Below are 16,541 nucleotides of genomic sequence, written 5' to 3' on the forward strand. Positions count from 1 at the left end.
CTGGTAATATAATAGCGTTTTTTCAAAAATGCCGCTATTTTTCGCGACGTGTGTATAGCTAGTACTTTAAGTGTCATTTTTTGCAAATGGCGTAAATCTTTTAGTGGTATTTATAAACACCGTTAAATTTAAAATAAAAACGTCACTGAAAACCTAAACCTCCTATAGTGGTGCCAACCTCATCGACGGCAATGAAATGCTTATCATGGAACTACTGTGGGCTTGGGAACTCATTTGCAGTTCGAGCCCTTTGGCACCTGCTGAAAAGTGAAGCTCCTCATGTGGTTTTTCTCATAAAGACGAAACTACATGCTAGGAAGATGGAACAGATTAAGAGGAAATGTGGTATGCGATCGTGTTATAGTGTGGATGACGATAGAACAAGTGGAGGTCTGGCAATGCTATGGAGGGAGGAGATTAACCTTCAGTAGTTAAGCTTCTCTAAAAACCACATCGATATGGAAGTAAAGGAAATTGATATAACTCGAAAGTGGTAACTTACTGGTTTTTATGGGGACCCGGATATGAAAGGGAGATGGCAGTCATGGGAGATTTTGAGACGATTGGCAGCGCAACACAATCTGCCCTAGGTATTTGTGGGTGATTTCAACGAAATTATGTGGACTCACTAAAAGTCAGGAAACTGCATTAGGCGAGAGAGGCAGATGGAGAATTTTCGAGTTGTGTTGTATGAGGCAGGGCTTGAAGATTTGGGATACAATGGTAAGTGGTGTACGTGGGAATAATCCAGCCAACAACGTGAGGGAGAGGATTGATAGGGGTGTGGCCAACCACGGTTGGGAAATGCTACTCCTGCTATACACGGTCAACCATCTCGTCTCTGTTGTCTCCGATCGCAGCCTACTTTTAATCAATACCAAGGGAGGCCATAGCTCTAAAAAAAGAAAGGTAAGGAAACAAAGGCACAAGTTCGAGAGTTTCTGGGTTAAAGAGGAAAAATGTGCTGTCGTGGTAAAGGAGGCATGGGAGGGAAGTAGAGGGGACAAGTTGGAAAGGAAATTGGAAAGCACAAATGATTGCTTGATGATTTGGCATAAAAGATACTTATCCAACTTGCATAACAATGTCAGAAAGCTAAAAACAGAGCTCCAACAGCTTAAAGAAGAAGAGCTGAACCAAACAAACTTAAAGTAGATGAAACAAATCCAAGATAAGCTAAATTCGCCAATAGAAAAGGAGGAGCTCTGCTGGGTACAAAGATCATGGGTTGATTGGCTAAAGGAGGGGGACCGCAACATAGCATTTTTCCACGCAAAAGCCAACCAACGCAGGAGGTGTAATGTTATTCAAGGGTTGGAGGATAATAGGGGTGAATGGCAGAAGGAGGAGGAACAAATTAAAATAATTGCCACTAACTATTTTCAACAGCTGTTTCACACTCAAGGGCGCGGAAACATGGAAGAGGTTTTAGAAGCAGTGGATAATCATGTATCCGATGAGATGAACAACCTTCTTCTTACGGAGTTCACATCTGAAGAGATTCGAGTGGCGATAAAACAAATGCATCCTTCAAAAACCCTAGGACCTGACGGTATGTCTGCAATCTTTTACCAGAAATTTTAGAATTTGGTTGGTAATGACGTTATCCAGTATTGTTTTACTTTTCTTAACGGGGAGCGTGATTTGCGGGAGGTCAACCACACCAATATAGTATTGATCCCCAAAACGAAAAACCCAAGGAATACAAAGCAATTTAAACCCATATGTTTGTGTAATGTGCTGTACAAAATCATCCTAAAAGTTTTAGCGAATCGGCTTAAAAATGTTCTTCTGTACTGTATTAATGAGTCCCAAAGCGCCTTTGTACCAGGGTGACTTATTATTGATAACATCCTGGTTACTTATGAGCTTCTTCATTCTTTAAAACAAAAGAAACATGGGCAAAAGGGATATTTTGCATTAAAACTTGACATGAGTAAAGCCTATGACAGAGTCGAAATGGTATTCTTGGAAAAGATTAGGGGCATAATCCTTCCCTCACGTAGAGGAGCCTATGGACGACTAGAAGGGTATTAAACAAGGGATTAAGATGGAGAGTGGGTAACGGGCAAAAAATCCACATATGGGAGGACAGCTGGCTGCCATCTGCATCGCCATTCAAGGTGCAATCACATAGAGGAGATGAACAGAAATATAGTATGGTCGCCCACCTTATGGACCATCAAAGAAGCTGCTGGAACAAAGACATCATCAGGAGAATGTTTTCGGCGTGGAAAGCAAAAATAATATGCTCAATCCCAATAAGTTTCATTGGCAGTCCTGATATCCTAGTACGGCACCATGACAATAAAGGGGAATATACGGTGAGAAGCGCATATAAACTTATAGTGGAAGAGGAGCAAAACGTAGAGGTGAAACAAATGCAAGATGACTCAGCTGTGAGTTGGAGAAAAATATGGGAGGCAAAGACTCGTCCCAAAGTAAAGAAGATGGTATGGCGAGCAGGCCGAGAGGCTCTACCAACAAAATTAAACCTTAACAAGAGAGGGTTAAATGTCCCTACAGCATGCCCAAGATGTGGCGAGGAGGACGAGTCGGTGATCCACGCATACATGCGAAACTAGTACGCTGTAGGAGTTTGGAGGCATATTGGTCTATACCAGAGTGACTGGAGTAATTGTATTGAAGCTGCGGAATGGATAAAACAAGCATTTTCCAGCTTGAAAAACGAAATTGTTTATGACTGTTGTATGGGGGATCTGGGGAGAACGAAATAAAGAAAAGCATGGATAGCGGTGGAAACCAATACCAATAGTAGCAAACTTCATCCAACAATACAACAAAGAGTTCGGCAGGCAACTGGTGAGAAGAGAATACCAACATATCCTCCCCCAACATTGGACCCGATCGGATGAAGGGGTGGTGAAAGTTAATTTCGATGGTTCGATCGTTCTGCAAGCAGGATCAAACAGGAGGCATAGGAATTATTATCAGAGATCACCAGGGTGAGGCTCTTGGAGCGGCAACTGTTCGATTAAGTGAGGTCAGTAGCCCATTTCAAGCAGAAGCCATCGCAGCAGTGAAAGCTATAAAGTTTGCATAGGACATGGGTTTTGCAAAGGTATGGTTGGAAGGGGATTGTTTGAAAGTGAATAAAAAGCCGCAAATGACTGAACCTGATTACTCAATAGCCCATTTCAAGCAGAAGCCATCGTAGCAGTGAAAGCTATAAAGTTTGCATAGGACATGGGTTTTGCAAAGGTATGGTTGGAAGGGGATTGTTTGACAGTGAATAAAAAGCTGCAAATGACTGAACCTGATTACTCATCTATTGGTACAATCACAGAGGAAGCAAGATGGAGATTAAACAGGTTCCACTCATAAAGATTATGCATTTAGCGAGAACTGGGAATAGGGTAGCATACCAACTTGCATGCTATAGTTCACAAATAGAAAGCGACAAATATTGGGTTGCAGAATATCCTGATGTAATAGCTGAGACACTACATGATGACTGTATCTATCAAGTTGAATACTGAATGGCATTTCCTTTTCAAAAAAAAAAAGTGTAGCATATACCGTGGTCAAGTATTCTTGACAAAGAACATTTGCTTTTTAATTCTTAGGTATTATTATTTCAAGGACATATTATTTAGCTCCATACCTTAGAGTCAAACAGAAAAATCAGAATTAACAATAACTTCTATTTCAAGAGATGAATTTGTTAAATATGGTTTTATGGAGCAATAGTTTTGGATTATACTCTGTTTTAAAGCTTAAACAAAAAATAAAAAACTACATCAAAACAAAGTATTAAAAAAAAGCAAAAGGGATTCTAAAAATAATATTAAAAAAACCATTCACCTGAATCCCTGGATCCCACGCCGATTACGATATTTGCACTTGATTCACCAATCAACTGTCAGGTCAGGACTGATCTTTGTACTTACTCTAACTACAAATGGGTTTTAGCTTTTTTTTTTTTTAATGATTAGAAGTAGAAAAAATTGGCTACCCATCCATGGAGGAAGGGATAGTCCGCCTCCACCTTACCAAGAAATCAATGAATTCGGCTACTTACTTTGGCTTGACCCTCCAAAAATTCTCTCCTAATTTTTTTCTTTGTTTTTTGTTTCAAGCTTCTAAAAAAAAACTTTTGCTATTCTGATTTCATTGTACCCTCTTCGCTTTGTAATTTTCTTTCGGTGCCTTCATATTATTTCTCAATTATCAAGAATCAAGAAAACTCCAAAAGCTGTGTCTTTATTTTTAGCCTTTTAATATTGAACAGTGCAATTCTGAAGCTTACTTTCTCTTATTGTTATAGATTTTATTAGGATTAAATCCATAAATTGAGTATAATATAGAGATTAATTGTATAATTTGACGGAGAAAGCAAATGCTCTTTGGCTATCTCCGCGAGTTCATTTGCTAGAACAAAAACTTTTCCAAAAGTGCTTTTAGTTAATATGATGACTTATGCAATTATCATGCAATTGAATTTAGTCTTCCTCTCAAATCCCAAACAGGGAAAGAAAAGAGCAAAAAACCCTGAATCTGGATTTTGTGGAGGCAAGCTAGTTTTTGTCTCCTCTCTTTGAATTTGTCCAAAATCATGACCATATTCATTTTCGTTTGTATCTTGTTCTAATCCTAGTTTAAATTCATTTATAATTTTTATAGTAATCTTTTGCTGTAAGGATATGGGTGCTACCTGCTACATACCAAATAGAATAAATACATATGTACTATATATGTATTAAATACATATATACATATGTACTATATATTAAAATAGAATAATATATATTATAAAATTAAAATAGAATAATTTATGAAACATGGTATTATAGTACAATGTCAAGTTTCCTAATATTTGTAGCACGTACATAATTTCTTCATCAGTATTCATTTTTCAATGAATAAAAAATAAAAAAATAACAAATATTTTTTTAATGAGATTGTAGATATACAAAAAATTATAATTTAATGACAAATAATTTTGTTGATAAAATTAAAAATTTTTAATTTTAGTGATAAGGATTTAAATTTTAATAATTTAAATAATAATATAATATTTTTTATTTTATCCTCCTGTGTACCATCTGTACAAAATTATGATGTCTAACCGCCACATTTTCTACCTCGAAATTGAGCAAACTGGCTGGCCCGCAAATTCCCACCTTTCGCTGCGCCACAAAACGCAACCAGGCCACGCCCCCAGAGGCTCATTAAAAGCCAACCCCACTGCCGGCTTCGGTTCTCAATTCTACGATGCACCGTTGGTGTGTATGGAGATAACCTACGCGTCCCCGACTGCCGGCGACTTAACTTACTCTTCCTCCACCTCTTCCGGATCATCCATTATGCCTGCCCGACCCGTTAAAATCATCCCGCTCCAGCACGCTGACACGACGTCGTATGTTAGCTCGGGTGGTGTTTATTCTTCTTTTCGTCTTGGTCTAATTCTTTGTTTTCTGGATGGTGCCAAAAGATCAAGCGGATGACGTTTATTGATTGGATTGAGATGTTTCTTCCTTGTTGCCGTTGGATTCGGACGTACAGATGGCGGGAGTATTTCCAGGTTGATCTCATGGCTGGTACCACCGTTGGTATCATGCTTGTTCCGCAGGTGATCCTTCTCCCGACCACCCAAAAAAAGGACCAAAAAAAAAAGGTCCCGTTTCAAAACATGGAAAAGAAAAGAAGACAGAAATGGTCTTTAAACTTGTTTGTTTGGTTACTATGAAAATGAAAAGGAAAATGCAAGAAACGACAAGAAAAATGGAATTACGACCGTTAATAATATTTAGTTGATTTTTTTGGTACCGTCAATTTAGCTTAGTAACGAACTTTTTTTTTTTAATTTTTTTTCCGGTTAACGAAATTTTAAATTTTTTTTCCGGTTCATTTTTTTTTTCTTTCCTTTTTCTTTTGAGGTGACCGGTTCAGTTTCAGAAAGCTAAACCTTGCATTATTATTATTAGTGCTATTTGATTTTTCAAACTAAACGGAGTTTGTTGGCCCACTTAAAAAAAAGGATGTTTATATTCTGCTTGCTTGCCAAGAAAACATGGAAAAGAAACGAGTAGAAGAAAGAAAATTTTAATTATATTATTTTGAATTTATGTCATTTTCTTCAAAAAAGTTGTGAAGCTTAAAGCTTTGGTGAGTTCAGTTAAAACGTACGTGAGATAGCTTTAATTCTTTGTTGAATTTTATTTTTATTTTTCTATAATTTTGGCAACCAAACAGATTTGTTACGTTTTGGGTTACCCGTTCGGTTTCCTGCATTTTCTAGGCAGCAAAAAGGACTGTTTTTCCGTTTGTAATTGCGTAGTTTCTATTTGAACTATGCTCATCGCATTTGCATATGGTTCTTAGATTGACCTCGTGGTTAAATCAGAACAAATTACAGATTCTGATTGGTTGAATAATTTGATTGGATAATTGGACTGATTTGATTTCTAAATGGGCGGTTATTGCCAGATTACATAACAGTAAAAAGAGGAAAAGGATTTACTCCGGTCACTGTTTTAAAATGGGTATTTTCTTTAAGTTACCAAAATATATCAAAGTGAAAGGATCAGATTCTGCTTTAGCTTGATTTGTCTGTTCTCATTGTATTTGGTAGTACCGAAAGCCTTGGATTCTAAATTCATGGTTTTGGCAGTTTCGTACTTAAAAATGATTTTGAGGTTCCAGGAATTGATATGGTATCTATTTTTGTGGTACAAATTATGTCTTTTTTTTGCTTATTTACGAATTCCTGGACTCAATTTTTCTTTTTGAGATTTATTCAACTGTTTGTTAAAGTTATCAAGTGGTATATGAATTTTTATGATTTGGGATTTTGACTGTTTCTTGTTTTCTGTCACCAGGCAATGTCATATGCAAAATTAGCTGGACTTGAACCAATATATGGGCTATGTAAGTTACTATAAAATCAAATTCAATTGGATTCTGTTTATACTATATGAAGTTTGTTATGAAATAATGGAATACTTTTACAACTCAACTTCACACGTAATTGAGTTTTTTTTCATGGTAAAAGAGTACAAAAAGGGATGAACAATTTACAACTCAACTTCACACACTTAATTTGTTAGAAGGATGGAGTTTTTAAAATTTTTGCTATCCAAGTTTTATCTGATAGCATGTCAACTCCAACACGGTACTCAAACAGAGATATGCATCTTCAATGTATGATAAATTCTTGAATTGAAAACTTCATTGTTGCTATTGTTGGATCTCTATACCCATCTTTGGCTTTTTTTATTATTTTGCAATGTCATATGACAGCTGATTGCTGTCTTCTTAAACTTTGCCCCTTAGATCTCAATCCAATTAACTTTTTTACTAATAATTTTTATTTTGCATCTTGTTCTCTTGGAATGCAATGTGGTTTTGGCAAGGCAGACTCTGGATTTGTGCCAATATTTATCTATGTCATATTTGGGTCATCTCGGCAGCTGGCAATTGGTCCGGTTGCATTGGTTTCCCTCCTGGTCTCCAATATGTTAAGTGGCATTGCTGATTCAATAGATGCATTATACACAGAACTTGCTATATTGTTGGCACTGATGGTTGGAATCCTGGAATGCATGATGGGGCTTTTGAGGTAGCACTCATCTTTTTTGTCATCTAAAATTTGCTTTTGCTTTCGCATGTGCGAATGACTGATAATATATGTTTCATGCAACTATGTGTGTCTATTCTTCCCAGCTGTCTCAATAGTTTTCAACCGGCTGAATATTTGGACTGAAAGTTTGCTTTTCTTAGAAAAACCATCACCAAACACCAACATGTTGAAATGTTGAAACTTGAGAGTCCTAATATCCTATTTTGAGAACATAAAATGCCCTTGGCAAATGTTTTACTATTTTACAGTTTTCAAAAATTAATTGAGGGTAAAATTAGAGTCACCGGAAAATCAACTTCAAATGGTTATTATAGCTTTGTTCTGATATGGACAAGGTCAAGATGAATTACCACGTTTTAACCAAGTAATTCACATGTAGCTTATCCTTTTCTCTTGAAGTGTGACAGAACTTGGGAATGGGGGCATAAGCAACTTTGTGGACAATCATACTTTTTTTTATAACTTCAATGAAGTTATGCTGCTTTTATCAAACAATAAAAAGAAGAAGTCGAGAACTATAATCTAGAACCTCTTTCTGCATTATGTTACAATCATCTCTTATATTTCCTTTGCCAATAAACAGTAAATTTTTATCTACTTTGCCCTCTTTTCCAGGCTTGGATGGCTTATTCGTTTCATTAGTCATTCTGTGATTTCTGGCTTCACAACAGCTTCAGCCATTGTAATTGCTTTATCTCAAGCAAAGTATTTTTTGGGGTATGAAATTGATCGAAGAAGCGAGGTTGTGCCAATAATCAAGAGCATAATATCTGGAGCTGATGAGGTAGCCTTTGCATGCCCAAGTGGTATTAAATTTACAGTAGTATATCTGTATATTGATACATTGATTAAAGAAGGCATTATCCTCATCACTGGCATTTAAAAGCATGTACTTCTTCAATGTATAATCGACAAATTCATTCCAAACATCTAAAAATTGCATATATTTTTGCTACTTAATCAAATTTTGGCCACTTCCAAGTTGTATCTTGCAGTGGAAAAAGTTTTGAACTCTTGCCAACTGTGTTCTTCACATGTTAGGAATGACCAATTTTTTCTCTTTCAATTTGAATAGCTACAATTGTTGGTCCTAACCATGGTGACATTATCATAGTTTTTAGATCATAAACTGGGTTTTGGCTTTGACCTTACTTGTTTGATGAACTGTATTTTAATCTTCCTTTGCTCTCTATTGGTTACATTGTTTATTGTGATTGGTGAAACATCCATGTATTTTTTCCTTCAACTTTGGTAAGTTTGTTATACTTTCTGCTACAACTCTTTCATTCCTTTGTTTAACCATTGGTGGTGTTTTCGTTTTGTAGTTCTCATGGCCACCTTTTGTAATGGGATCTATAATTCTTGCGATACTTCAGACCATGGAGCATTTGGTACCCAAACTCATTGCCTTGCTCTCTCTCCCCAATCCGCATATATCTCTCTCTTAAAATGTGTGTGTGTGTGTGTTTTGTAAAATTGTAATAAATTCGATGTTTCATGTGTAGGGAAAATCAAAGAAGCACTTGAGCTTCTTGCGTGCAATGGGTCCCTTGACAGCAGTTCTTCTGGGTACAACTTTTGTCAAGATATATCGTCCATCATCCATTACTTTGGTGAGAATGATGCAAATGAACTTGCTTCAGATTCCTGATATTAAATCAGGCAACTTATTCACAAGAGCACTATACTTAGCTTAAATAGCTTAGTCAAATGATAATTGGAGCGTACCTTTACATGAAAAAAAGACATTCTCATGACCACAGCTGATAAAGAATGTTGCACTGTTGATTTAGGTAGGAGATATACCTCAGGGCCTTCCCAGCTTTTCCATTCCTAAAAGCTTTCAGTATGCAAAGTCCTTAATTCCAACTACACTTCTCATAACTGGTGTAGCCGTATTGGTAAGGATTTATATGAATAATTCTGCTAATAGGAATATGCTTTTAGTTAGAGTTGTGATTGCTGCTGGTAATATGTCATTTTTGAATCTTAGGAATCTGTGGGGATTGCCAAAGCATTGGCAGCAAAAAATGGGTATGAGCTGGATTCAAACAAGAGGTATATATTCTGAAAATGAAGCACAACTCCCTCTATACTTGCTGTTGTATCAATTAAACCTTTTCTATGTCAATACATGATTTTCTTCTCTATATGAGATCTCTTTTGCATGTTAACAATTGCCGTACATGCCAGGCCTACCCTGCACGGGATCAAACCATTTAGATTTATACTCCATAAGCTAAATTTTTCTCTGGCTTGTTTTACAGTCATTGATTTCTACTTTTAGAACTAATGAGCCACCTATTTCAACATCTCAAAACTCTCTCTTTCTCTCTCACTCTCCTGTCGTAAATGCTTTCCGTCAACATTCACATTTGAAAATGTTCCTTGCGGTAGATTCACGTGGTTGTGAAATGTCTTTTTTAGTTGGAACGAATGTAGTTAATGAATGTATTTGTTGTCAGCATATATGATGGATAGTATATAGGTAGATTTTACCATTTGTGAGTGCTACAAGTTCAATAGGTTTCTCAATAGGAATATGATGTCTCAACCGCATAGCTTAGTGCTTAAATTTTTTTACATTTAGGAAAGTTAGTAGGAAGTATCGTGTTTGCCAAATTTTCTCTGAAAGAATGCTGTAATGAATTTTTTTCTGTGTCAACAGTTGTTTGGTCTTGGTGTTGCCAATATCTTTGGTTCATTCTTTTCAGCATACCCCACAACAGTTGAGTTCTTCCTGACTCGATCACTGAAAAATTGAGTCTTGATTCGGTTTTTGATTGTTTCTGTTGCTTCTGTCCAATTATAGTCGTAACAATTTGTGAAATTTTTGTTGCAAACTCAAGTTAATTGAATTTTTTGTTGTTCATGTCATGCAGGTTTCTTCTCCAGATCAGCTGTGAATCATGAGTGGGGCAAAAACGGGCTCGTCTGGAATTGTAACAGGAATCATAATGGGTTGTGCTCTGTTGTTCTTGACTCCATTATTTTGAGTACATACCACAGGTAAGTTCTCAACTTTTTGTGTTTGATACAGGAACATGGACTCTTTTTTTTTTCCTGGATAAATTATTACCATTTATGTGCATATGTTGTTATGCCTTTTTTTTTTTTTTTTCTTCTCACCACTTGAATTTGGTGGTTTATTGGGGATCCATGGACTCAAATGTTAGATTTCCTTGTTTATTGTGTATGGTTCAATTTGATTTTAGTAATATCCCAACTATTTGGAAGAGGTATTATTATGAATGCTGACTATGGGTATCTGCACTTCAACACGTTTGCAGTGTGCTCTGGCTGCTATAGTGATCTCTGCTGTTATAAGTCTGGTAAGTGAGAGACAAGCCTGTGTTGGAACATTTTTAAAACTAGATTATGCCACATTTTATGCTTCAATGGATGTTGGATCTTACAATTTACTGTTTGCAATGCATATCAAATCTACCAGAATAAAAAGAAATTTTTATCCTATAAAGTAATTGATATGTTTAATCAGATCTTTGGTTGTAATTTGTTTTTTCTGCATTTTAATGATTTTAGGTGGATTATGAAGAGGCCTTTTTTTTATGGCATGTAGATAAGAAAGATTTTCTTCTTTGGACCATTACAAGTACTACAACTTTGTTTCTTGGAATTGAGATTGGTGTCCTTATTGGGGTAAGCATTTAGAAATATCTGCACTAGCATGCATGGATTTTTTATGCCGATCAACATTATGTTTTTCAGCATTTTTATATTTACATGCCACAAGTATTCATCTATAAGTTATACGTGGAATTTTGCTTCAAAACTTTTCCCTTCTACTTCTTCTAAGCTGTACTCATTACTATTGTTATTTTTTTTGGAAGACAATTTGTCAATCAACTCTGATTTTAAGCCCAAAGGTTTAATTTTGCTTTATGACCTTAGTCTCACGGAAGGTATAATTTTTATTTTATTTTGATATTTCATGTAGGCCTTTCACTTGCCTTTGTCATTCACGAATCAGCAAATCCTCATATTGGTAAGTGGATGTAACCAACGCCATGTATTTAATTGTCATATGCTATGTTGCTCTTTTTCTCCTAGCATTTATGTTCCCACTTTTTCTGAACTTAGATGATCTGAGATTATTATTTATAACTATCATCTCTTGTTTACAAAATTGATGATGATAATTTACTTCATTATCTCTATAGCAGTGCTCAATGTCTTAGATTATCAATCAGGATCAACTTCAATATTCCTCCTCACCTTTCCATTCTGCAGAATTATATAATCTGTTGTGAAGTTCTAATTCTTTCTTCCTTTTCCATTTGTCCACTGGGATTTCAAACTGCATGTTGTGGACTTCAGCAATAGATATTTGGATTTTACACTGCACTTTGGTTGAGACTACAAACAATCAGATTTCTGAGCACTTACGCACTGAAAACATAAGGTGTTAGTTCAACTTGGGTAAAAAAATTTGTATTGATTAAATAAGAAAGGTTTTCTTGTTTACTCCACCTGGCACTGACAATTGATGCTAGAAGTTCAACATGATACAGCTTTGTCATGAATCACATTTGGCTTAATGTTTAAATTATTCACAACGTGCTTATACCTTGATCTGCCAAACATATAACAAAATGGGATATATACTGCAGCTGTCTTGGGGCGTCTTCCTGGCACCACTGTTTATAGGAACATTCAGCAGTATCCAGAAGCATACACTTACAATGGAATTGTGATTGTTCGTATTGATGCTCCTATCTATTTTGCAAACATAAGTTTCATTAAAGACAGGTGAAGAATCATGCTTTCCTCAGTAAATAAGCTGCTTTGGTGCCTTACATCTGTGAATTTCCTTTTCCAATTTTGATTTCCAAATTTTAGAAATTAAATTCACATAATATCGATTCCTCTGTCAGGTTACGAGAGTAAGAAGTTGTGGTTGATAAATCGACAAGACATGGACCAGTAGTTGAAAGGATTTATTTTGTGATTTTAGAGATGGCACGGAAGTCTTATTCATTCCATGAACAGTCCTTATCATGTAGTAAGATGATCATTTTGTGCCCTATGTCAGAAAGACTTGCTAATGGTTTTGCAGTATTAAATATATATGGAGTTTCCAATGATGATACGTACCTTTTGCTTCTCCTGCGTAAAGCAAGATTTTGTTGAGATTGCTGTTTCTTATAAGCCAAATGTTACTTTGATTCAACTGCAGCTGTTACATACATAGATTCTAGTGCTGTCCAGGCTCCGAAAGACTTGTACCATGAATATAAATCACGGGACATCCAGGTTGAGTACTTTTTTCAACTAAGCCTGATCGTTTTAGACAGACTATGAGCTTTAAGTCAAAGTTTTAAAACTAGAACCTTTTGCAGATAGCCATGTTCAATCCAAACCGGGAGGTCCTGTTGACCTTATCAAAATCCGGTGTGGTAGAGTTGATTGGTAAGGAGTGGTACTTTGTAAGAATGCATGATGCAGTCCAAGTTTGCCTCCAGCAAGTTCAAAGCATAAAAGAAACTCCCAAGGCATCAGATCGGGCACCTGAAGAAAACCCAATTTTCTTCCAGAGATTACTGAAACAGAGGGGAGGATTTATCAGTTTCAGAGCTAGAGTCAGGTAATAACAAGCCTTCAGTTTCAAAGCAAAGTGACCCTCAATTGGAGCCATTGTTGTTCCGAAAGTCTTGAAATTTGCTGGCATCTGAAGCAAAATATTACGATAATGCCATTTTTTAAGAAGGCATTTCTGATATAGATATTGTTCAATTGTTCCGGCCGTAAATGACGATTGTTTATTTGTAAACTATTGGGGAAAAAAAAAAAAAGGAAGGGTTGATTGATTCTTCATAAGTAGGCTTGTTTGTTGTAAAAGGTAATGCCATCAAGCAAGATTAGGACAAAGCACTTCAGAACTTCAATTCTTGTATGTATTGCTGGGGAATATAATTGTACTATTAGTCTGTTACCTCATATGATAGCTGCGTAAATTTGCATCTTCTATCAAGACATTTTTTTTATTTTTATTTGTTTTAAAGTATAAACCTCTTGCACCAAAAGGGATGCCATAAAAAATGACAATTTCTGAAGTGTAGAGTCCATTGTCATTTGGTGTTGTTACAGTCCCACATTGAGAGAGGAGCAAAAGCCAGACTACGTTGGGCATTATAAATATAAGCTGAGGTGTATTGATGTAATTTGCCTTAAACTAATGAGTAAGGAAAACAAAGCGAGTGGTGAGAGCCACTTGCAGCGCTCAACCTCAAAAGTGCGCAAGAATTTATGGAGGGGTTATAGGCTGGCCGAGTGTAGACGCTGTGCTTACTTTGCACAGAACTCGCTTGAGCGGGCCTCCCAAGCAAGCCCCTAATTTACAATTCAAACTTTTTTGCCTTATCTGCAGTGTTGTGAATTTCTAGTCACATATTCTTTTATTTGTATGTAAAAAGCGCTCGGTGCTGTATAAATTAATAATCCAATTAAATTTGAAATTTAGTTGGCAACAATGTTTTGTAACGATCAAATATATTATTTCCCCTAATTAAGAAAATACGAGGCGAAAGATGGGTTTTTGAATTGTATATTGAAATTTAATTACAACTAACATTATATTAAAAAAATTACTAATAAAATTGATTCCACATTTTTATTTGGTGAAAGGGGAATTTGAATCATGTTTTTTATGCAGGGGAATGGCACAAAAGTTGCTATATGATTTAAAGAAGATTTAATTTATAGTACTAATAATTTGTATCATGGAATTGCTATTACATTTCGAATCTTTTTAGTACATCCTAGTAGAATCAAATGAAAAAAAAAAAAAAAACCTTTCCCTTCTTCCACCCTCTTGTATTTTGTTCCAAAAGATTAAAAAAAAAAAAAAGAGCATGCTGAAGCATTGCTGACTGTAGTGTATGGTATAGCTCTCCTTTATCAATTGTTAAGGATAAAAAGGTCGTAGGGCTGAAACATGAAAATTGAATGGGAATGGTGAATTACACCGGCTTTCTTGATTCTGAGCCAATTGGGAAACCACACGTCATGAAGCCCAATCTAAAAGGATATCAAAATCATGCCATGGGGTTTGAGTTTGACATTGGCGGCCAAAACAAGGCTGAAAATGGCAGCATCATTGGTTACATGTGCACCTCTAATTTACCACGAGCTACACATGCTGTCAATCTACATTTCGTAGTTATTGGATAACTCCCTTACCAGACCACGCATGAAAATTGCTTTAATTGGACAACATTTCTTTCTTTTTTCATTTTTCCAAAATCAAATACATTTATACAAAATAGGCAAATCCCAAATTGATGAATTTTATCTTTTCTAATGATACCATGTACTAGTTAGAACTTGATATTAGTTCAAATCTTTAAATGAAAAAAAAAAGGTTAATTTATGAAATGAAAGAGGGATTATTTTTAGTCCAAAGATAATATGAATAAAAAATATAAAAAAATGAGATGACATATTTTGGATGGAAGAAAATTTGGATATATATACACAGAGAATAAGAGTTTGTATCTGAATTTTCTCCTTTTTTTTTTTTTTTAGCTTTTAGTGATGGGTTATTGTTAAGACTTTTTTTTAGTGCATTGCATTTAGGCATGTATTTGAATTGAAGAAAATATCTTAGGGAAGGCGAAGAAAAGGTCTCATTTTCTTTCAGTATTTATTCTATTGTTGGTTTGTTTATTTTGTCAAGAAAAGAATATATATGATGATGAACCAGAGAAGAAAAAAGACAAAGCTGTCAATAATATCAGAACAGGACAATGGTTCCTGATACACCAAAAGGAGAAGTATTTCTTTTGAACCTCAGTTAATGCTCTTTTCTTTCTATTCTGGTTTGAGTCTAGAATTTTAGCACAATTGGCTGGCCATGATTTTGAGTTTGATTTCCTAGGCTGCTGCATTTAGATACATGCAGCTTTATTATTCCTAAAATCTTATATATCAGAATATTATTCCTGGTTTTTGAGTCTATTGTTGTTTATTTATTTTTCATATTGTCCAATACAATACTATTGAAGTACTTCAACATTATTTGATATTTATTTTTTCGGTATCTATGTTAGTGATTAAAAATTAATCATAATAATTTCAAATACCAAAAAAATGTTCAACAGAGATTTGAGAGGTTCGAACTTTTGACTTCTATATATATATTTTTTAAAAATGATTACAATCCTTATGTCAAGTCAGGGTTTGTTTTATGCATTGCATTTTGATACTTAAGTTTTAACTAAGTTTGCATGTAAGAGAATATTACCTAGCTAAAGTCTATTCTTGGATTTTTTTAAGGTGAGAAGTTCGAATTTTTGACGTTTATTTTTTAATTGTTCCAAACAAGTTATATACTTTTTTATTCTACTATATTGAAGACCTAGTGGTCTAATAAACCTGATATAATGCGATATTCTTGATTTGAGTATGTAATTGGTTTTCATGCAAGTAAGTTATTGGAGCAAATATTGATCCTGGAAAAGTAACATTGGATTGAGTCTCATCAGAGTGTCACAACAGAAGGAATAAAGCTATCAATTAAAAGTAACAGAAAGTCATTATAAGATCCTGGAATTGGTATAGAGGCCGGCCTGGTTTTTGCATGAAGGTGATTATGAGGGTGCAAGGGATGCATATATTTTCTGCTCTTTAGACCAAGTATATGAAAGAAACCAAGCTTTCAAATTGTTCTTTCATCAAAGTCAAATCACAGTATGGGCAATTTTTGTATGCTTTCAGAAAAAATCATAGATGTTTGATTAAACATATTACCTGGAAATACATGGGAAAATATTGGAAAACATTGCTTTCCTTTGATGATTCAGCTTGGGGCTTGTTGTGAAAGGGGTGTAGCTAGCCACGGGAGAGATCACTTAGGCACTGTTGAAGGGTTCCAACTGGGTTTGTTCTGTTGGGTTTGTCCGTTTGGAGGAATTCTCGA

The 16,541-nt window shown here is 35.4% G+C and overlaps 1 non-coding gene and 1 pseudogene across 2 annotated transcripts; both read left to right on the forward strand.

The window, feature by feature from the left end:
- Positions 1-5,071: 5,071 nt before the first annotated feature.
- LOC111293760 (sulfate transporter 4.1, chloroplastic-like) lies at positions 5,072-13,950 on the forward strand (annotated as a pseudogene). The gene is made up of 17 exons (XR_016327638.1): positions 5,072-5,593; positions 6,843-6,891; positions 7,381-7,582; positions 8,219-8,387; positions 8,929-8,994; positions 9,109-9,216; positions 9,397-9,504; positions 9,597-9,655; positions 10,265-10,329; positions 10,483-10,612; positions 10,894-10,935; positions 11,147-11,267; positions 11,562-11,609; positions 12,235-12,373; positions 12,499-12,587; positions 12,801-12,877; positions 12,964-13,950. The product of XR_016327638.1 is annotated as a sulfate transporter 4.1, chloroplastic-like (transcript).
- LOC149515099 (U12 minor spliceosomal RNA) lies at positions 13,787-13,944 on the forward strand. Its single transcript, XR_016327901.1, has one exon. It is a non-coding gene; the product is annotated as a U12 minor spliceosomal RNA (small nuclear RNA).
- Positions 13,951-16,541: the final 2,591 nt, after the last annotated feature.

The sequence above is a fragment of the Durio zibethinus genome, chromosome 14 (assembly GCF_047325235.1).
Source record: "Durio zibethinus cultivar Kanyao isolate XHJ-2024 chromosome 14, ASM4732523v1, whole genome shotgun sequence".
Taxonomy (NCBI): Eukaryota; Viridiplantae; Streptophyta; class Magnoliopsida; order Malvales; family Malvaceae; genus Durio; species Durio zibethinus.